The sequence below is a fragment of the Vombatus ursinus genome, unplaced genomic scaffold, assembly GCF_900497805.2.
Source record: "Vombatus ursinus unplaced genomic scaffold, bare-nosed wombat genome assembly UNPS02014798.1, whole genome shotgun sequence".
Classification (NCBI taxonomy): domain Eukaryota; kingdom Metazoa; phylum Chordata; class Mammalia; order Diprotodontia; family Vombatidae; genus Vombatus; species Vombatus ursinus.
Window position 1 is genome coordinate 53,422,641 of NW_020954576.1, and position 22,375 is coordinate 53,445,015.

Consider the following 22,375-nt stretch of genomic DNA (forward strand, 5'->3'; position numbering starts at 1 on the left):
GTGCCTGGGGTGGGGAGGAGGGAGCTGGAAGGGCGGTAGGCGCGGAGGCGGGGAGGGGAGGGGAGGGGAGGGGAGGGGAGGGAGGAAACCGTGCTGGGCAGGAGAGGGAGGTGGAGGAGGCGGAGGAGGGAGGGGGCGGGCCCCGGCTCCCGGGCCCACCCCTCCCCTGGCCCCGCCCCACAGCCCCCATGGGGCCTTCCCATTGGCCCCCCCGGCTGCCCGTCACCCCGCCACCTCCTCTCCTTCACCCCCCCCCCAAGCTAGGCTGAGCTGTGCCTACGTTGGCCTCGGCTCCCAGGGACTGGAGGAGTTACCTTTGGAGCCCAAAAGGAGGAAGGAAGAAAATATATCAACAACAGCGGCGGCTCGGGAGCCCCAGCCCCGGACCCTCCCTCCCCTCTACCCCGGCCCCAGGACAGGGGCCCGGGACCTCCCGGCTCCACCCAGGGCCCGGGCAGACGCCTGTCTCGTTAGTTATTTTTCGATATCCCCTCCTCCCTAAAAAGAAAAAACCCGCCACCTTCCTGCGCTTGGAGATCCGGGAGGAGAGAGGACCACCACTCTTCCTCCCACCCCCTTCCGAGACACCCCCCTCCCCCAACTGGGGCTGGTGAGTAAAAAAGAAATAACGCGCCTACCACTTTAAGAGACCCGCCTCCCCCTCCCTTCCCTCTCCTCCCCCCCACCCAGGGTTGGGGTGTCCTGGGTGGAGGGGGCGCCCAGGCCATTCCCCCGTCGTGTGGGATGGGGTTTGCCGGCTGTGTCCCGGAGGGACCGGCAGAGGAGGCGGGGGGTTGGGTAGGGAAGCCAGAAGCGGGGCGGCCGTGGGGGTTAAAGGCGACCAGGTGTGTTGGGGGGGGCTACAGGGACGCCAAGGGCCATACGCCCCGGGAGGGAGGAGGTGCCCCGGCGGAGTGCAGTGGGTGCTGGCACCGTGCCTTGAGAGAGGGTCGGAGGGCCTGAGGCTGTGGGCCTGGAGGGAGAGCAGCCCCCACCCCGAGGGTGGGGGGGTCCCGGGGTGACAGCCTGGAGCGACTGACATTTTAACAGCCGGCCCTCCCTTCCCTGCCGCCTGTTCCCTCCTCCTTGGCCCAAAATGGTGCAGAAGGGGGCCTGGGAGGGTGATTGGAGGATGGGGGTGGGGTGGGGGAGCTGCAGCTGTTTGGGAGGGAAAGGGGGAGGGAGGGGGGAATGTTGTTCAGATGACACCCGGGCTGGGTGGGTGGGTTGCTCTGTCTCTGTGTGTTGGGGCCCAGTTTGGCTTCTGTGACAGCTGAGAGCTGGAGATGACAAACAAGCCGAGGGGAGGAGAGTCTGTCTCTCAGGACCTGACCTCCCACCCTGAGTTTCTCTTCCCAGACCCGGACCTTGACCCCAGTGCCAGCTTCCAGGTTGAAGCCTGTTTGGAGACCCCCATCCCAGTTGTCCACAGCCCCACCCTTGGGTGGACAACTAACTCCTAGCCTGAGTTTGCATCTGTACAACATCTGGGGAGTGGGGGGCACTACAGGAGAGAGCTCTCTGCCCCCCTCTTCTGTCTCTCTCATCCATAGTGATTAGAGCTGGGATAGGGAGGGGCAAAAAATAGATCTTCTCGGGGCCCTTTGGACTCCTTGTTTTAGGAACTCCAAGGGAAGGAGAAAGGAGGAATCCTGCTATCCTAGTACTTCCTTCTCAATGCCTTTGGGGTCTTTCAGGTCAGTCAAGGGAGTGGGGGAAACAACGCATACGTACCTGGACCATTGCCCAAGTTCTCAGCAGGTTCTTTCGATTCATGTAGTAGGCTTACCTGGATCTTTCTAGCTAAAGCATTGAGTTGGGGGGGCGGGGGGTTATGCTGAGGACAGGAGATGGAACTTCTCTGGGGTGGTGGTGGTATCCCTGGGGAAGGGGGTGGAACCTCACAGGACTTAGCAGTGATGGGAAGTTCACCGTCTGGGGCAGTGACCTTGGGTCTCTGGAGGCTGGCTATGGGGAGGGTAGAATGGAGAGAAATGAAATTGGAAGTTCAGGAGCGAGGAAACCATCTACTCCTTCCTTTCCCTTCACCACCCCAGCTGTGTTCAGAGATTTTTCTTTTTCTTCTTCTTTTTTTTGGGGGGGGTGGGGGTAGGGTGGTGCACATGCTACTGCATACAGAGATTATGCATGTATCATAGGTCTTGTTGCTAAGGGGAGCCAGGTTCTAACTTGGTGGTTGATGGGCAGACTGTGAGGCTGGAGTAGGGGAGGGAGGTTGTGATGACTCCCCCCCCCCACACCCTCCTTCCTCTCTTCTCTACCCCTCCACCCCTAGGGACAGGCTGCTCTAGGCCCCAGTGATTCCAATCGGGAATGAACTTCCTTCCTGTTTGCCTTCTAAGCCTGGGGGAAAAAAAAAAGAACTGTTTGGGGGCAGGAAGTGGAGAGGTGGCTTGGGATCAGGGTGTTGGTATCTGAGGGCCTTCTCAGACATGCTCTGTGTGGGTAGGAATCATGTGGGCCTGTGTGTTCTGAACACCCATGATCCTATTTAGTCTATGGTGTGTTTGTCCTCCCCAAAAGGATAGGGGAGAAGACAGGAGGAATAATTTCTGACTTCTCTTGGGAAGGGAGGGACCATTAATGGTCTCTTCACTTTACTGGGAGCACAAAATAGTTTAGTGTTTGACCCAAAGTCACACTGAAGATCTAAGGCAGAACTGTCATCCATCTGGTCCTTCTAGCAGAGCCATGTCTGGGGATGCTGGGGGAGCTAGGAGGGGGTGGAAATGAGGTCCCTGCCTTTATGGGGGTAGGAAAAGAGGAACTCTCTCCCAGGCATACATCCAGAGACAAAGGCAGAGGATCCAGGCAACAGAACTCCAGACATCAGGGCTTTGTGGGGAGGACTTAGGGGGAGCAGAGCTGAAGGTGGGTTGGGATGGACCTCAGCTAATTCACCTCTAGCTATACTGTGCCCACAACCCTTGAATAGCAGTTTCCTCCTGAGGGATGTTATTTAGTCTGTAGCTGATGCTATCAGCTCTACCCTTTTTTCCCTTCTTCAGAGTGGGGGTTGGAGAGATGATGGGCCAGACTCCCCTGCTCAGCCCCTCTTGCAGCTCATAGGCAGGGAGGTACGGTAGTCTCCCCAGCTGCTGTTATATAATCTCTCCTGCAGGGTTTTTTGGTTGGTGTTTTTTTTTTTTTTTATCCACCAGAAGCCTTGCCTGAGTGAGAGGGGGGAGGAATAGGAGCAGGATTGGTAGCGAGAGCCCCCAGGTGTGTTGGCCAATACTGAGACACAAGGACAAGGACAGACTGGCCTCTGGAGCCCTAAGCCCTGGAGGATTTGAGACCAGCTGCCCAGAGAGGGTATGGGACTTCCTGAGGTAGTAGGGACTTGGAGGTAAGACCATTGTGTCAATTGCTCCCTCCCCCTGACTTCTTGAAGGGCAGCCCTTCCTTGGCCCATATTGCTGGGGAAGGGGTACCCTCTGTGTCATTGCCTTCTTCCTATTCCTGCCAACTGGGAAGTCTGCTTTAAGTCTAACCTTCTTCCCTCCAGCTGTTGTGTCAGTCCTGTTCACTCTACCCTCTGAAGAGAGAGACCTCAGTGGGCCCCTCTTCAGATTCTAGAATATGACCTGAGCCCACCCTTTTCAGAGCCTTCAGATCCTCTCTTCCCCTACACATTCAAGACTGGAGCTTCTGATTGGACCCTCCCAATTGCTTTGTTCTGAATAAGGCCTTCATAGACCAAGGGCCAATCAGCTCCCAGGCCCTCTCCCTGGGCTGAGTAACTAGCCAGGAGAGACCCTATCATCTCCCCCCAATTCATCTCAAGTGCCCTGCTGCATAGTCTTGGAGATAGCTAACCGTGTTTAGAAGGAAATGTGGAAGAGGGGGATATGAGTGTGGGGCAGAATAATGAGGCTTCCTAGCGGGACCTTCATTTCTTCTGTCTCAGGGCCTTTAAGCACTTCCTGACTTGTCAGTGATCTCCAAGCACATTTTTAAGAGGCTCCATGATAATCATGGGAAGAAGACTGGATTTGGTGTTAGAAAATCTGGATTTAAATTTTAGTTCCGCCACCTGCTCCCTATGTGACCTTGGACTGGTCACTTCCCCTCTTGGAGGCTCTCTGTTTGCTCATCTGTAAAATAAGGAGGTTAGGCCAGGTGATCTCTCAGGTTCCCTTTTAGTGCCAGATCCCCTGATCTATGGTGTCTATTCCAGGAGCTAGGGCTCTCTCGCTACTTCCTGACTGTAAAGAGATCTTGAAGCACTTTATGGCTAAAGAGTGGCAAAACACTCTTTGGCAAAGTGCCCTGAGTTATTATCCCCCTTTTATAGGGAAAGGAGGGAGGAGAGGGTGATGGCTGTGGGGCTTGGGAGCTGGCTGCCCAGGGTCCGTGGCGGAGTCTCTGCGTCGCTGTGATCGCCCGTAGCTTTTACAAGTCTCCACTTTGCTCAAGGCCAGAGTCAGTCCTCCTAGGGTTTAGTGGCTTACTCACTAGGCCTGGCCAGTGTCTGGGGGGAAGGGAAGTCAAGTGGCAAGAGTCTGGCCTGGGAGGCCAGAGCCCACTAGGTCCAGGCTGATGCTGTTGTGAGTCTGTGGATCACAACTGCAGCAGGAGACATCTAGGTGAGACTGCAAGAAGACTTGCTTTACTTTTTTTTTTCTGGTATTGATATGGGGCACAGCTTTGACTTAGGAATTGAAGGAGAGGCTCGAGGATTTCAAAGCTCCCCCCAGTTTTTTTTTCTGGTTTTCCTAAGGAAGGGAAATGGGAGAGCAAGGGCAGGCAGTGTCCCTTGGAAGACCTTGACCTTTGCCCTCATAATCTATGTATCGTTTGATCCTTGATATATTTATTTCGATCGCCCCCACCCCACCTCTGTCCAGGGCCGAAAGCTCACTGGGAACTTATTGGTGGTGGGGCGAGGGAGGGGAATATGTGCACACATGTGGGTTGATGGATTCCTGTTGGTCTGAGCTGCATGTTAGCAACACTGCCCCCAAGTTCAAGAACAGGTAGAAATGTGTACCTGCATGGGCCTGCTTGTTTTTAGTTGGGTTTGTGAACAAGGACATGGCATATCCAAGCAGGAGCTTGCAGACAAAGGAATAGTGGCTGACTTCATCTCAGGGATGGAGCTGGTTCTTTGCAGGGCACAACCGTAAAGATGATTATAGGATTGGAGATGGTGCGATGGGGGAGGGCTGGGGTCAGGGAAGACCGAGCTTTCAACAAAGAATCACCCTAGGACAGTGGGTTCCCCCTGTTGCAGGATGATGGAAATTAGACAATAGATGGGACTTCCTAGTTGCTAGGGGATGGGCAGTGACCTTTCATTCCCAGAAGCAAGATAGGATTGACCTTGCGCTTCTGTTAGGGATGAGTGTATGTGTGAGATCTTTTCTCCACCCTACTAGCTGAGCGGCTGTGCGGTCTTTGGACAAATCTGTTTCCTCCATTTTCATATATAAAATGCGGGGGTTGAACTTGACTATGATCTCAAAGGTCTCTTCCATCTATGGCAGTCTGTAGTTCTGTAACAGGTTGGCCTTCCTGCAGAGCCTTGGGAAGGGCTTTGTCCCTCCAGCTTCCACCTGTCCTGGGTCACACCCAGGCAGTGACCATATTTACCAGTTTAGAGTTGCCCTCCTGGGGACCTTGGACGGCAGATCCTATGGTTGGCCTTGGGCCCATTCTTGGCCAGAGAGCTTCCCCTCCTCCCCAGACTGGCACTGTGGAGCGTCTGTTATGCCAATGAAGAAGATAACAATAGACTCTGCAACCCCCAACCCCCTCAAGACCTGGGAGTATGTGTGATGCAGCTAAGCCTGAAGCTTGGCCCCACACCAGCCCAAGGCTGACCCAGAGAATCACTGGCCATCAGTGCTAGCAGGGACCTTAAAGGGCATTTAGTCCACCTCCGAGGTTTTACAGTTGAAGAGACTGAAGACCTTTTCCAGACTTAGTTTATGTCATTCCCCGTCATGCACTCAGTGTTCCAGCTAACCTGGTCTACTAGCTACTACAAGAAATGCCATCTCCAGCCTCAGTTCAGGCTGTCCTCTCTCTCACCTCCATCTCTTATCATCTCTGGCTTTCTTCAAGGCTCTGCTCCTGCCTCTTTGGTAAAGCCTAACTTGATGTCTTCCCTTCTATGCCCTGTTGCACTCTCATACACACCAGGTTGTTAGTGAAGTTATTTTCTATTTACTTCTCTGTATAAATGTTTATCCAGTAGCAGAATGTAAGCTCCCTGAAGGCAAGTACTGGTTTGCTTTTCAGTTTGTATCTTGGTCTGCCTGGCACAGTATCTTGAACATAGTAGTCTTGAACATAGAACATTAATAAATGTTTGATAAATAGGCTTGAGGAGAGGGCCCTTGTCCAAGGTCACATAGTAAATAGCAAAGTCAGGATTCAAACTCAAGTCTTCCTCTGTTTTTCTCTGTGAATTCCACAGAGCTAGGTGGATAGAAAGATGTGCTTTTGAATTTCCTGGGTGTTAAGGATTTCTAAGTCCTGATATGACCCTTTGTCTCTTAGAGTGGGAGATGCATGGTTTCCCCCTTGCCCTTGGAGATTGGGAAGGGGGTGAGCTCCAGAGAAGATACTAGCCCATAAAAGAAAAAAACAGAGGGCATGATGGTGGTGGTGTTTTTGTTGTGCTCTAAAGGACATTCTTAGGGTCCCCATTTGGGTCTCTCTAAGGGAAAGGGGTGGTGGAGATAGAGAAGGGACCCTTAGAATGAAATACAAGCTCCTCTGTTGGGCCTTTAAAGCTCTGGCTCTGACCTACTTTCCTAGGCTTATTACATGTTATTCCCTTTCACGAACTCCATGGTCTAGCCCAACTGGCCTTCTGGCTGCTTTTCCTCACACATGACATTCCATCTTCTATGTCCATGTCTTTGAACAGGCTGCCTCTCCCCTTCTTTCCCTCCCTTCCCCAATGCCTGGAATGTCTTCCTTCTTCACCTCCATATCTTAGAAGCCTGTTTTCCTTCCAGGCACAGCTCATGCACCATCTATGAAGCCCTTCCTGATCTCCCTAGTTACACCTGCTTTCCCTCAGAAATTGCCTTGAATTTACTTGGTATATATATTATATGTGATACAGTGACTAGAGAGCTGATTTCAAAGCCAGGAGGTCCTGAGTTCAAGTTCTGCCTTTAACACATAATGGCTGTGTGACCTTAGGCAAATCACTTAACCTCTTAGTTCTCTAGGCCAGTGGTTCTCAAAGTGTAATCTGGGGATCCCAAAGCCCCTTTTGGGGAGGGTCTTCAAAGTTAAAACTATTTCTGTAATACTAAGATGTTATTTGACTATTAAAATACTCCTTTTTCCAACTACACAACTGTGTGAGACCAGATTTTCTTCATATACTTCAAAACACCGTATCACAACAGATTGAATACAGAAACAGATAGGAGAATCCAGCTGTCTTCTATTAAGTCAGACATTAAAGAGATTTGCAAAATTATGTAAAATGGTACCACTCTTAATTTTTTTGTTTTGGAAAATGACATCATTTTCCATTAAAATGTTATTTGCATGAACATGTGATGGGCTTATTGTTATTGTAAATAAATTGGTATTTTTAGAAATTTATCAGTTTTAATTTCTGACTTGGTAAATATTGATAGATATAATCCACATAAACAAAAGCTCTTTGGGGTCTTCAATAATGTTGAAGAATGTAAAGGGGTCCTGAGACCAAAGAGTTTGAGAAGCCCTGCTCTGTGTAACTTAAAGATAGCAAATTACAGAGAAAGTGCTGACTTCATTGAAGTTTCCTTATACTAACGAAGTCAAAGGTCCGGTTCCTATCCTGTGCCGTGTTTTGTATGTGCTTATGGTGCCACCACTTCTGGGAGGAAGGTCAGCAAGGCCTGCCTCATTTTTGTATCTCTAGCACCTTGCATAGTACCTGGCAAATTGGAGCCACTTAATGAATATTTGTGGAGTGGTTGTTTGATTGACACTGTAGCAGTGGGGATTAGGCAGCAGTAAGAAAGTTTTTTTGGTGGAGGCCAGAAGAGGCTGCCTTCGAATTCCAGGGGATAGGAAAGATGGGCAGTCTAGTTATCCAGGTAGGAGAAGGACGCAGTGACCTCTCAAGGGCTGCTGGTCATTATTTTGACATGAGGTCAGGAGTAGGACTCTCTAAATTGAATAAGACAACAGGCTACAGTGATAAGGGCTGAAGCTAGACTAAAGGAAGGACTTCCCCACAGAGTTTTGAGATGGGGAACATGATTTCTTTTCAGCTAGAAAGGTAAAGTACAGGCACGGCAGATTTGGGCCTTTCTGAGGTGAGAATCTGAGGAATTACCAGCTGACTAGAATTTGAATCTTATGGAGGGCTACCGTCTTCTCCCTCTCTCTTGAGCGAAGAATGGGAAGGGACAGGTTTCAAGAACATTGGGAACTAGAAGGAAACAGTGATCATTAATTCCAACCCTACTTTACAGCTGAGGAAACTGAGGCCCAGAAAGTGGAAGTCACTTGCTCATAGTCACCTAGGTATTAAGAGGACGGGTCAGTGTTGAAAACACAAGTCACTGCCAGACGTTCCTAGTTGTACACTGAGCAAGATCAAGTCTAAGCTGAGGTGGGGTGGAAGTATCTGTTGCTTATGGAGGGGGGGCCTCCCTGAGACTGCTGAGGTCATATCAAGGCTCAGCCAAAGAACCCCACGCCCCAGGCCAGACACTGGGGAGGGATGGGACATTTGGCCCGCCCGCTTTTTGTGTCTCTAGATTTTGGCTCCTTCAGACCCCAGAGTTCCCCCTTGAGTCTTCCTCTTCCGATTCCCGGCTAATTCTGTTCACTTCTTCTGTTCACTGCTTAATTTCTCTTAGTCCCATTTTCCTTTCCTATAAAGTGAAAGGATTGAACAAGATGATTTCTAAGGATCCTTCTAGCTCTAACATTCAGTGTTCTAGGCTCTCTTCTAGTTCTACAGTCTGCAGCTGTGAGAAAGTCCTAGATTTCATTTCATATAAAGGACCAAAAAACCCAATTCAGTTCAATTTATTGAGCATCTACTATGTGAAGGAACTGTGTGAAGTACTTGGGAAATAGATATGAATAAAACCCAATACTTGCCCTCAATGAGCTTACAATCTAGGTGGGGGGATTGAGACCTGAACACAAATAACTCTGATTCCATGGAAAATGAGATAAGTACTTAGGAGAGGAAAGAGAGATTGGGAAAATGAGGCTCCCAGAATCATGGTGGAGGCAGTGGGACCTAAGCTGGCCTTTGAAGGGCAGGAAGGATTTCATCAAGAAGAAAGTAAACATAGCTGCCAACAGGAGGGATTTAGGGTAATTGCAGTGTGAACTCTCCAACCTCCAGGTTGTCCAGAGACATGCTAGAGTGATAATCAAGGGAGGGGGTGGATTTATCTTCTGAGAAGGCCATCCTAGAAGATAAATCCACCCCCTTCCTTGATTACCTCTTAGGCTGGAAAGAAAAATGTGGAAACCTAGGAATGCATGTAATGACCTAACCCATCTGTTCTCAACACCCCCAACCCCCACCCAGGAGACCTTTAGGGGTGCTAGAGACCCCCTTTCAGAGGGTCCATGAGGTCAAAATCATTTTCATAATACTCCTAAGGCATTTTAATTTCTAATATTTTAAATATCAATAGATATAATCCACATGAAAGCTCTTTGGGAGGTCCTCAATAATTTCTAAGAGTGTAAAGCAGACTTTTTTTGAGACCACAAAGTTTGAAAACTGCTCCAGGGTTAGTCTCTAACCCTTTGTAACTATGGTATACAAGGGGAAGCAAGGCACGCAGAATCAGATCATACATTCAGATCATAGAATGTCAGAGTTGTAAGAAGCCTTGGAAGTCATTGATTCTATTCCTCTCATTTTATAAATGAGGAAGCTGAGGCAGAGACCAAGTGACTTGCCCAAGGCCATGTGGTTAGTGGCATAACAGGGATTGGATCCCAAGTTTGACAGCGAGTTCTCTCAGGGTTCTTCCCACTCCACCAAAAAAAAATACTGTTGGATACAGTCCAGGCATCCTTTTCCAAGGAGCTCTAACTTCCCCTCCCTCCTTTTTGGTCCCCAGGTTCTTTATGCTTTGGGGGATGGAGGGGCCCATAAAGAGATGATAGGCCTTACAGCTGCCTTTGTGATGAGGGAGGGGGTGGGTCTGACCAGTAAAGGACAGGTGTCTCTGTCCCAGCTGGTGACTCTTGTCTCCTCCACCTGTCAGCTTCCGGGAGTGTAGAGAAGAGGAGGGGAAGGAGGGAGAAGAGAACTAGCCACCCCCTGCCCCATCTCCTTTGGATGGTGCTTTGGCCACATTCAATTCAATTCAGGCATTTAATGAGTACCAACTATGTGTCAGACACTACTGGATGCTGAGGGTCCAGAGACAGAAAGCAGACAGACCCTGTCTCCAAGGAGCTTACTGGGTGAGGGATGCAACCGGGATCCAGAAGTACTAAAAAATCATTTCCAGAAAAGAGGGAGTGTTAAGCACTGGCAGGATCAGGACAGGCCTAGGGTAGAGGATACATTCCAGATGTGAGGGACCAACTCTGTGCAAAAGCTTGGAAGCGGGAGATGGGCCTTTTGTACTAGGAGCAGCTGCAGCAGGAAGAAGGGAGGCCCTGGGGCAGAAAAAAACAGAGAAGGCTTGACCAGCTAGTTGAGGTGGCTGGAGGTGGGGGAACCATAGGGTCTGACCTCCTCATCTCAGAGCTGTGTCCCCCCCAAAAAAGGGTAGGAGAGAACCAGCTGGGTTAATGAGGAATAGATTTGTCTGCTGTACCCTACCCATTTCCTGTCCTTCCCTATCCTCCCTCCTTTTTTTCTTTCTTGTGGCACCCTCAGCTTCCCGCAAAGCAGCATGCTAATCCTATACAAACTGGCTTCCCAACTGACCCTGGCAAGGTCCTGCTGGTTCTGTGATCCTTGCCAGACTTAGTGTGTGGAACTGGACCCAGAGAGCTGAGTTGCACAAGAACTGGGTTTGACCAGCAACTGGCCCTTTAAATCCTCCTTGACTCCCCACCAGGTCACCCTGTTTCTCTAGGAGGATTTGCTTCTTCCTGATTGGATTGGCCTCCTTTGAGCCCTTGCCATAATTTTATGTATAGAGTCTGCTGCATATAATCCATACTCTTCTAAACCCTCACCACTCCCCAGCCAAAAAAAAGACAACCATTCAATTTCTCAACCAACAATCATTTATTAATTGCCTGCTGGGTAATGTGCACTTTTAGGTGCTGGGGATTAAAAATAAAAAAGAATGAATAAATAAATAAATAAAAGAAACAGCCCCTGCCCTCAAGGAGTTTACATTTTATCAGGGGAGACAAAGTGTACTTGTCTTTAATACTGTTGCCTTGCCCTCACGATTCAGTCTTTGTGGCCAGCCCTCTACTTCTAGGCCACCTAGCTCCCACCGAGGCTGGGATCTCACAGGAATCTTCCAGGAGAGAAGGCACTCCAGCTACTACACAGTCCCTCCTGCTGCTTCCCTGTAGCTCCCCATCATCACCTCTGCCTTGGCCTGACCTTGCCAGTCATTCTCACCTCTTGTCTGAGCCCCCACCTCTCTTTGTGTCCATCCTTCCCTCTTCCCTCCCCCAATCCCTCCTTTTTCTTCTCCTACTGGGCTAGTGCTGTCCTCCTCTTCAGTTCAATAAACATTTATTAAACACCTACCATGTACAAGGCACTGTGTTAGGTGCTTGAGATACAAAGAAGAGAGAAGCAGTCTGCAGAATGATTGTTGGGGGAAAGACATATATATAAATAACTAGTAAGACAAAGGAGGGAGGGGCATAAACTAAGTGGACCAGGCAAAATGCTATGGGAAATTCGAGGAGAGAGAAATCGCTTTTGCTTCAGGGGTAGACGGGTTATTGGGGCTACTGTTGTCACTCATGAAGGCTTCCTGGTGGAGGTGGGCCTTGAAGGGAGGAAGGACAGATTTCAAGCAAAGGAGAAGGGGCAGGGTTGTTGAAGGTGCATTTCTAGTGGGAGGGCAGGGTTGAACCAAGGCACAGAGATGAAAGAGGACAGAATGATTAGGGGATATTTGGAATAGTCCGATTTGGCTGTGATGTGGCATAACTAATGAGAAGTAGTATGAGATAAGGTTGGCTGGATTGTACGAGCTGTGATCACCAAGCCATGCAGTTTATGGAGCGGGGGAATAGGGAGCCACTGAATATTTTTGAGCAAGGGAGTGACAAGGTCAGACACGCGCATTAGGAAGGTTATTCTGGAGCTGAATGAAGGATGAACCAAAGAAGAGAGAAACCAGGGGTAGGGCGATCTGGTCGGATGTCATCACAGTAGTCCAGGGGAGTGATGATGAGAAGCTATATGGTAATCTGGTGATCGTAATTGTGAAGTGGAGGGAATGCGTTTGAAACTGCGAAGGTGGAAGTGGCAGAACTTGGCACCTGATCAGACACGTGAAGGAAGGGAGTCCTCCTCCTTCCCCTCCTCCTCCTTCCCCTCCTTTATCCCTGGGCTGGGCTGAGCCAAGCCTGACCCCTTCCCACACCAACGGCTCTTGGGCTCCTCCAGGCCCAGCTGGGACTTTCACTTCTGCCTTGGGACCCTAGAGGGAAGTCAGGCAGGGAGATGAGGGTGATGAGGCCAACTGTCCCAACGGCCCCCACCTTTTTTCTCAGAATGAGAGGAAATAGGCTAGCTTTACGGTTGGAGGGATGGAAGGGAGATGGAAGAAAGGACTTCCCGGGTACTGGGACTGAGAATGAAGGAGAGAAGAGGGTCCAGCTTGGTCTCTAGAGGGCTGAGGAGACCCTGACTGCGGCTTCAGTGGGGAGGAGGGAATGGGACTGCAGGGGAGGAGTGATTTGCCCTCAGGATGGTGGTGGGGATAGGATTGGAACCTGATTTTAAAAATCCAGTAAAGCTTACGTCTAGAAATGGGATTTGTAGTCAGAGGCCTTGGGTTTGAATCCCATCGCTGCTTTTTGCTACCTCTGTGATGGGGAACAAATCATTGAGCCTCTCTGGGCATCAGTTTCTGCATTGGTAAAAAGAGGTGGTGGGACTGGGTTTTGGGTACCCAAAGTGTCATGTAGGTGTCTGAGTCAGGGGCGCCGAACTACTTTCATACTAGCACTAATATGTTTAAATTTCTAATACAGTACATATTGATAGATATAGCTGACATCAACAAAAGCTCTGTGGGGGCTCCTTGATAATTTTTAAGACTACAGTGGTATTCTGAGACCAAAAAGTTTGAGAACTGCTGGGTTAGGTGATCCCTAAGGGCTTTTTTTCAAGTCCTAAACTGTATGGTGTCTGATTAGATCTGATGGGAACCGTTTCATCTTGTCCGACTCCCTCATTTCAGATTTGAGTAAAATGAGGCAAAAGAGAGGGGAAGTGATTTACTCAAGGTCATATAATGGAGTTGCTTCTAATATTGGAGATGAGATTACATTCAAAGAGAGAAAACCCAAATGCATTTCTCTGAGAGACCCCAGGGGCTCAGAGGCCTAGATTAGTGTGGTAGGAGCCAGTAAGACTATGGAAAGGGTGGTGTAGATGAGTCATCATCAGGCTTCCTTTAAGCTAAATGGTACAGGGGGCCACAGATATGGCTTCTAGTCCTACCACTTACTTGCTGTTTGACTTGGGGAAGCCACAGAACCATGCAGGGCCAGTTTCCTCCTGGATAAAATGTGGGGTTTGGACGCATCTAAGGGCCCTTCCAGTTGTTTTTTTAAATTTTTTTTTTATTTTTAGGCAATTGGGGTTAAGTGACTTGCCCAGGGTCACAGAGCTAGTGTGTGTCAAGTATTTAGTCTGAGGTCGGATTTGAACTCAGGTCCTCCTGATTTCAGGGCCAGTGCTCTATGCACTGCTCGCCTAGCAGCCCCCAAGGGCCCTTCCAGTTCTGATCATATGTGAAGCTGAGTTAAGGGCAGGAGGGCAGGTTTGGCAATCCTTGCTTCAGAGGGCTCCCAGCTTTTTTTACCTGAGACCCTGTGCCAATTGCGGTTTACCTCTGGGCCTCCGTTCCCTTATTTGTAAATGACAGGATTGGACTATATGACCTCCAAGGTCCTTTCCAGCTCTGAATCTCTGATCATATAATCCCCTGATCCACATTCTGCTCCCAGTCTCTGGACCTCCCCAGAGGCCCTTGGTCACCTTTGTATTCTTCTGCCTTTATACTATTGGTTGGTGACCTCCTAGAGGGTCTTCTGACACCTCCACCCTTTTTCTCTGGGGCAGAGTGGTTCTCCTTTTTATTGGCAATTTGCCATGCCCACTTTCTTCCCTCCCAGCCCTGCAACAGTAAACATCTCATCTCTTTATAATACAAGTCTCCTGGTAAGGAGAGACCTGCATCTCCTTATCTTTCCACTCCCCCTTAGGAAGTTCCTTCTGGAATCTAATCTCCATCCTTCCCATTGCAATGTTGGCCCCACTTTATCGTCCAACTGACTTAGCTTCATGGAAACTGCTCCCTGAGCCCACCCCAGCCGCTATAGAGCCTGGAAATCCCCAATCAGATTTCTCTTCTCTGAGACTTCATCTTTCCCCTCTTCCCCTCACCTTCTCAGAAAGACAGTCAGAACTATAGAATATCTTAACTGGAAAGGATTTTAGAGATCGTCTAGTCCAGTCCACTCATTTTCTAGATAAAGCAACGTGTAGAGTCTTTATCGACCACCAGATGGACAATGGTCTCCCAATGTGGGGGGGGCCTCAGGTTCTAGCAATTTGTCCCCTTTTGGCTTGGAGAAGTTAGAGAAGAGGAAGGATGAAGTTGTCCAGCTCCAGAAGTGAAGCTGTTCTGGTTGTTGCAGGGAGGACCGACGAGAGAGAGAGAGAGAGAGAGAGAGAGAGAGAGAGAGAGAGAGAGAGAGAGAGAGTGAGAGAGTGTGTGTGTGTGTGTATGTTCCACTCCTACTTGGTACAACACCCAGGAACTCTTGGGCTCAGAGTCTGGGGGATGGTTGCAATGACCCGTCGCTCCCTCTTCCCCAGGAATCAAATTTCAGACCAAGTGGGAGAGGGGGTGGGGCTAGCTGATATGTGGGTGGGAAGCCACCATGAGTGTCTGTCAGTCCAACTACTTTCTGTCCCCTCCCCCAGCTCCCTGCCCCATCCTTCTCACATCTGTTCCTGTCCCTTAAACCACAGTGGTGGTGACTCCCCAGAACCCCGTACTCCCTCTGGCTTTGTCCCCCTGACGCCTTGGACCCTCGACTCCAGTCCAGGCCTCCCCTGGAGCTAGCTTCCCTCACCCTGCCCTCCCTCCTGGGGCCTCCTTGGTGAGTTAAAATTAGCCTAGCCTGGGGCATAAAAATAGCCCTGGGCTGCCTAAGAGCGGCCAGGAAGGCCTGGGGGCCCTGGTTGGGGGTGGGGGTGGGAATCTCCAGATCTTTGAGCCCTCGGAGGCTAGTGGGAAAGTGGTCAGTACCTTCCTAAATCCCCATTTTAGTGGGGGGGGGGGGGGGAAGCTGATACTTAGGGGTGGAAGAATCTGACCTAACAAGAAGAGTCCTTGAGGAGAAAAGTGGGGCTGGGAGGGTCAAAGTGTCCTGGCCCCCTGCTCTGAGAAGGCCTGGGTGAGAAGTGTAACCCGGAGCGTTCCAGCTAGAAGCATCACCCCCCTCCTACCCTCCCCGCTCTTCCCTCCCCTCCTCCCTTGGCCCGGCTGCAAGTTCAACGACTGTCCTCACCTTCTAACTGAGAGACTAGTCTGGGTCTGAATCATTTCCCAAACGTCTACAACACTTCTACTCCCTCCCCTTCTTTTCCCCCAAGGACACAAGCCATGATTTCTGGGAGGTTGGGATGTACTCGTATTAGATTAGAAGTTTTTCCTCTTGGCCTTCACCTCTGTTCTGCCCTTCCCCACCACCATGGTAAGGCCTTGGGGGGCGGGGGAAGACTTGGGGAAACGGTTCCCTGATGGTAAGCGTCTGTTGCCCTTCCCCCTGCCCAGTAGCTCTCCTCCTCTCCCTCCATGGCTCTGTAGTGGTTGTGACAGGTGTGGGTGCTGGACTCAGAGTCATTGAATTCCTTGTGCCTTCCAAGTATCTGCTGGAAGAGGGAGAACCCCTTTGGGGTCCTAGGAGATAGAGATGAGGTTTAGAGGGGAGGGATGGGATTTGGGGAAACCGAGCGACCAGGACACTTGTAGTGCTGGGTGTGAGAGAGAAGAGGAGTCCTGTAGAGAAGGGAGTTCTAGAGCTAATTAACATGCTCATTGCCCAATGCCAGACTTCTTTTAGTCAGTCAACAAATATCTGTTCATTTCTTTGGATCCATCAGACTTGTTTAGTTTTTCTGTCCTCCACTTAATTGCTGGACTCAGGACTGAGAATGAGGCTGGGAAGAGAGGGCTCTTGGGCCCCAGAAGAGAAGCTGGCGAGACACCCTCCTCTGTTAGGGAGAGATGGGCTTGTGGTGTCTAGAAGAAGTTGTTGGGGGATGGGAATGAATGCTGGCACAAGATCGTACATTCAGGAGCTGGAAGGGCCTTAAAGGTGATCAGTCCAACTCCATCCGTCTTACAAATGAAGACATTGAGAAGTTAAGTGACTTGCCCAAGGTCACACGGATAGTAAATTGGAAAACTGGGATTTAAACCCAGGTCCTCTGGCTCCAAATCCAGGGCTCTTTCCACTGCACTACGATGCTATACCAATTGCATCTTGGCAGTCTGTCTATGCATGTGAGTTGGTCTCTGTCTTTGTGTTTCCTCCTCTGTGTCTCTGTGTTTGCTTCTTTCTGTCCTTGTATCTTGCCTTCTTTCTCTGTCTCCATGGCTCACTCTATTTCTCAGCTCCTTTAAAAATGAGGGCTTTCCCTAAACCATGCGCCCCCTTCCTTGTTAGCTGCTAACGAGGCCCAGCCTGACAGTGGGGGTGACAGGGGATCTGACTGTGATTCTCTCTCCCCTCCCTCCTTACTTCATGCCCTGCAGCCCAGCCAAGGGGAATAGGTAGGCAGGAGATGGGGTAATAAACTCTGCCTCCTCTTGTGATGGAACTCAGGCTTAAAGAGAGCAGTCACCCTTACTCTTCATCCCAGAGGATTGTGTCTGAGTCCCATTGCTGGGCGACTTTGAGTCAGTCAGCGTGTGACTCAGTTCCACTTCTCCTCCTCCTCCCTTCTGCCCTCGAGTTGGGAGGGAGGATGCTCCTCCCCTCCTGAGCCCAGGATGGGTTGCTGTCACTTGGCCCTGGGAGCTCCTGAGGCTTGGAGAAAAACCACCTCTCTATACAACACGAGGTGCTTTGAGATCTCATCACTTAATTCAACAAACATTCATTAACACCTACTATGCACAAGTCAGGGGATGTGGATATACTCTGGGGTGCAGAGATAGCCAATTAATTTCTGCCATCTGCAGTTGCAGGAAGAGATGGTAGTTAGCCAGGAGGAAGAACTCCCTAGTTTCCCTAATCTTTCTGGAGAGGTGGGGGGTGGGGGTGGGGGAGAAGAAATCCAGCCTGTGGTCTGACTATCCTGCCTCAGCCTTGAGGAGCTCATCCAATTATGGGGGAAGCTTTGGCCAGCAGAGCTGTGTCCCTGTCTACCTCCTGCTTCTCCTCCCCCCCTCCCCCCCAGGAACCAAGATATCATCAGTGATCATTCTGAAAGTGGAGGTTTGAATATTGCTTAGGTACCAGGAGGTGTTAAACTGGAGTGTGGGGTGGGGGGAAGCTGTTTCTCCTTATCACACCATCTGCCTGGAACCCCTCCTTCTAAGACCATTTGAACAAAATTTGCACATCTTCCCATCCCTAAAATAAAAAAATAAAAAAAAAACCAACCCAAGCTCCAACACTGGTTGTGCTTGAGTTGAGGCAGAACCAAGGTTACCTCCTTCTCACTGTCTCAACATCTACCTGTGTCTGTGTCTCTCTGGGTCTTCTGGGTCAGTGACTGGCTGTGTAATCTTGAGCAAGTCACCTTAGCCCTCTGGCCTTTACTTTACCTGGCTGTAAAATGGGTTGGGAGGTTGACAAGATGATTTCTAAGGTCCCTTTTCACACTGACATTCTTCCCAGGTTCACTTTTTGAGAGCCCTTCCAGCTTTAACCCATCTTTTGAGTCTCTTCTCTCCTTCCCTCCCCAGGTTCTATATGATCATCTTGCTGCTGGAGGCCCTCTGGGCTTGCTCTGAGGGTCATCTCTGGGGATTATACCAAGCTTCCCCTCTTCTATTTATGACTTCTCTGTTGACCAGTGTCCCAGAGCAGTCTTGTAATCTACCCTCAAACCTTCTGCTAATTAACATCAGCCTTTCTGCCCTATAAACAGGTTGTGCCATGTGCTTTTGCCCAGTTCCATGTAAAATTTCTTCCAAGCCTTCTTTTTCTTGGCACTCCCCCCCCAAAAAAAAAACCCCACTGATGCCCTCCCTCCCCAGGAGTGAATGAATCAGCAGTTCACTCTGAGCCGTGACTCTTAGGTGGCATCGAGAGTCACAGCTGTGGCTGAGGAACCAGGGTCACAGAACAGAGAAGGGTGAGAGGAAGGAAGAGAGATCCTGGCAGGAAGGGGGAGGTGAAACTTGGCATGGTCCTCCAATCTGTCCTTCCATCACCATGCAGGGACTGATCCTCCTTCCAACCAGAGGGTGGGTGACCCAGTCAGGGAGAGCTCTAGATACCATGTGTCAAGGAGCAGAGAGCCTGGGCTAGAGATGGAAGGTGGGAGGGGGGTGTTGTCTAGATGGGAAGGCTTCCTGGAGGAGGAGAATGGGAAGGTGGGGAAGAGAGGAGAGAGGGGTTCACATCTGGAGCTCATGTGTGTCAGCCTGTGGCTTCTGGCAGTTGATTAGGTAATTAAACAGAGGGCTAATTAAGCAAGCACAGGTGTTCACTAAAGTCTCTCTAATTGTGTGGGAGGGGGCTTTGGAAAGACTGGCCTTACTTCAGAAGACCTATGTTTGAGACCCTTCCTGTCTCTATTTTCAAGGTCCAGTCGGCCCTTCCTCCAACTTCCCCAGGCATCAACAAAATGCCCTGATCCTATGGCTGATGTTGGAGATGCTGAAACAAGTGAGATTGAGGGTGAACTTCCCAGCAGGAGAGCAGGCAACTATGTAACTGGTGCCTGATCAGAGTAGAGGGGAGGGTTGAAAGCAGAATGCACTAGTTTGAATAGGCCCTGGAAGAAGGCCAAAGAGGCTAGACAACAGAAAGGACTGCCCAGTATGTAGAGGCAGGAGTTTTGAGGGAAGAAGAGCTGGGTCTATAAAGTACTTTGAGATCTAAGGGTTGGGAGTGGGAACTAGTCACTTTAACCCTTTATTTTTAGGTATGCTCAGGTCTCTGTTTCCGTATCTGGCCCCCACACCACCCCCATACCCCCTTTTCCTTTTCTAATACTGATCCCTCACCCATCCCAGCTCCCCCTGACAGGAGGCGGGGGTGGGGGTTGGGGGGGTGGTGTTGTAGGAGACCAGCCAGGGAGCTGTTTGCCAGGCAACTGTTACCATGGCAACCCCATCCTTTCTATCTCCATGTGCCAGGGGCTGTTCCTTAGATGGCTTTAGATCCCTATCCGCCCTGGGAGCAGGGAGGAGAGCAGGGCCCCGAGGCCAGAAAAGAGAAGGCTAGGAGGGGATTCATTGGCCCACCAAAGGGAAATTCCCTAGGGTAGTGGGGGGGGGGGGGCACCCATTCTGCAGCGGGAGGAATGAAGGTTAGACTTTAGGAGAGACTCACTTCAGGGAGTACAGAAGGTTGAGATGAGAATTGGTGAAAGAGACTTGGGCTCTCTCTCGACTGGGGCCATTGTGGATGGAGGTTAGACTACTGGGAACGATTTCTAAGGTAGTATGATAGTGGAAAGAAAACAGTGGGATAGCAGAAAGGGTACCAACTTTGGATTCTTAATACTGGATTAGAATCTGTGAGTAAGTTGCTTCATCTCACCAAGCCTCAGTTTCCCCATATGCAAAATGAGAGCAGTAGTATTTGTAGTACCTACCTTAAAGAGTTATTGTGGGGAAGGAGCTTTTGTAAACCTTAAAGCACTTTAGAAATTTAAGTCGTTAACACTAGAGTGGGCTGATGTGTGTGTATGATAATTACTTCATTTACTCATCTCGTTTTATGGTTCTGGGTGCCTCAGTGAGGGAGTCTCACTTAAAGCAGTTACTCTTGGATCTATCCCCTCCTCCACCTGATAAACTCCTTTATACCAAGTTCCTAGCCCTCTAGGCCCTATATGCCAAATTGATTATGACATTCAAAAATACGCATTTCTACTTCCCTAAGTCTAGGCTTAGAGGCTTTGGAATTGGCTGGGCTGTGGAGCCAAGAAACCTGGATTTGAATCTCCCCTCAGACATTTGCTATCTGTGAGACCTTGGGCAAGTCACATCTCATAGAACCTCAGTTTCCCCATTTGTAAAATGGGGCCCTTTCAGTTCTAAATCTGTGGTTCTATGACCTGTACTGGCCATCTCCTGGTGTTACTGGGAGGAAAGCACTTTGCCAATTTTAAAATGCTACACAGATGTTAATTATTTATAATGATAATCATCATTATCCTCAGTATCATAATGTCCAGACCCATAATTAACTCACAGATACAAATTTGGAAGGGAGTTCAGAGGCCTTTGAGTTCAACACGTACCCTTCCAGGAATCCCCTTGACATCTACTTAATACATGTTCATCTAGTTTTTGCTTGGACACTGCTAGTGATGTGGAACTCGCTACTTGTAGAGGCAGTCCGCTCCACGTTTGAATAGCTTTGTTGGGAGATTTTTCCTTCTGGTGAACCAAAATCTGCCTCCGAAGAACTTTTACCCATTTCTTTTAGTCCTGCCCCTCTTGGGGCCAAGTAGAACAGATTTCATCCTTCTTTTAAAAGGCACCCCTTCAAATACTTGATGACAGCTGTCATGTTCCCCTAACTCTTCTCTTCTCCAGGCTAAACACTCCGAGTTCCTGCAACAAATCCTCACGTACATGGCATGGTGGCCAGTTCTGCTGGAGAGGGGATCACCACCAGCTTGGACTGGGTTCAGATGGTTAGGTCTCAAGCATGCATCCCTATCTACCCTTTTGAAAGCCTGGGGGACTCTGACTTGAGCAGATGCTATCAGGGATAATCTTGGGGAGTCATAAAGTTTAGAGTCAGGAGCGCCCTTAGAAATCATGTAGATGAACCACTTCATTTTATAGATGACAAAATTTAGGTCCCAGGAGAGGAAATGACTTGTCCAAGGTCACCCAGGTAATATGTTACAGATGTAAGATTCTCTCACGGGTTGTGTGACTCAGATTTCAGCACTCCTCTCCTTTTTGCTCTTTTACACCATCGTGATGGAGGAGAGGGTGGGAGAAGAGGATAAACAGTTGTAGTGGCTGGGGTGTGGCTGGGAGATTGCTCTGATTGCCGTAGTTGTGGTTAGGGTAGAGTGAAGGGAGAGGGGCTGGAAGCTGAGACCCAAGAAAAGTAGACTTGACAAGGAATGTGCTGCTACTGCTTCAGAGGAGGGATTCTCAAGGGAATGAGTTCCCTGGGCTGGAGTGGAAGGACCCCCAGCCTGCAGGAGTGGTTTCCCTGGGAGCAGAAACACTGGAATGAGGGAGGAGGGGCCGTGGTTATTTCAGCCGGGGGTGGTGGAGGAGGAGATGGTGTCAGCAGCAGAGAGCCAAGACACCAGCCCTAATAACAGCCCCAACCACCACCCCACAGCTCAGCCACCCCAGCCAGCGTCTCCTGACTCACTCAGCCTTGACACGCTGCTTCTTGAGAGCAGAGACTGTCTTTTGCCTTTCTTGGTATCCCCTGTGCTTAGCACAGTGCCTGACACATAGTAAGGACTGTTAAGTCTGTTGACTCGTCCCTTCTCTGAGCTGAAATTCTTTGGAGTGTGTAAAGGTGGGGCCCTAGAAGAGCTGACACTCTAGCAGAAAGGATAGCAATTGGACCACAGGAGGGACTTCCAAGGTAGCCAGTGTGGGGCTGTGCTGCTGCCCAAGAAGTCCCTAGTGGTGTAGCTTGGGGGGTGCAGGCATAGATAGACTGGCCTTAGCCAGACTCACTCCATGGCCTCCTGCTCCATTTAATCCCTCTCTACCCCTAGTGGCCAGGAGTCAGATCTTAGCTCTTTGCATCTGTTTGAGGGCTAGAGTAGCTGAGTCAGAAGTAGAGTGAGATGCCGAGCAAAAAGACACATTAACTGTTTGAAGCCTGGAGGCGAGGGAGGTTACTCTGTTTACCCACCAGTTAGTCCCTAGCATGTGTGCTTATCACCTCCTCTCAGTTATGGGCAAGTGTGTTCAATCATGACTATTGGTGTTCAGACAGAGGTTTTCGAAGAACTAGTGTGTGTGTGTGTGTGTGTGTGTGTGTGTGTGTGTGTGTGTGTGTG

General features: G+C 49.8%; 1 protein-coding gene across 3 annotated transcripts in view; it reads left to right on the forward strand.

The window, feature by feature from the left end:
- The first annotated feature begins 259 nt into the window (after positions 1-259).
- The window catches only part of MEF2D (myocyte enhancer factor 2D), a 43,816-nt gene continuing 21,700 nt past the window's right edge, over positions 260-22,375 (forward strand). For 2 of the 3 annotated variants that reach the window (XM_027870849.1, XM_027870851.1), the window contains exon 1: positions 260-610. The gene's annotated coding sequence lies outside the window, so the exon portion shown is untranslated. Of the gene's footprint in view, positions 611-15,202; positions 15,295-22,375 lie in introns of those variants that run through there. The other variant, XM_027870850.1, reaches the window with a different exon arrangement.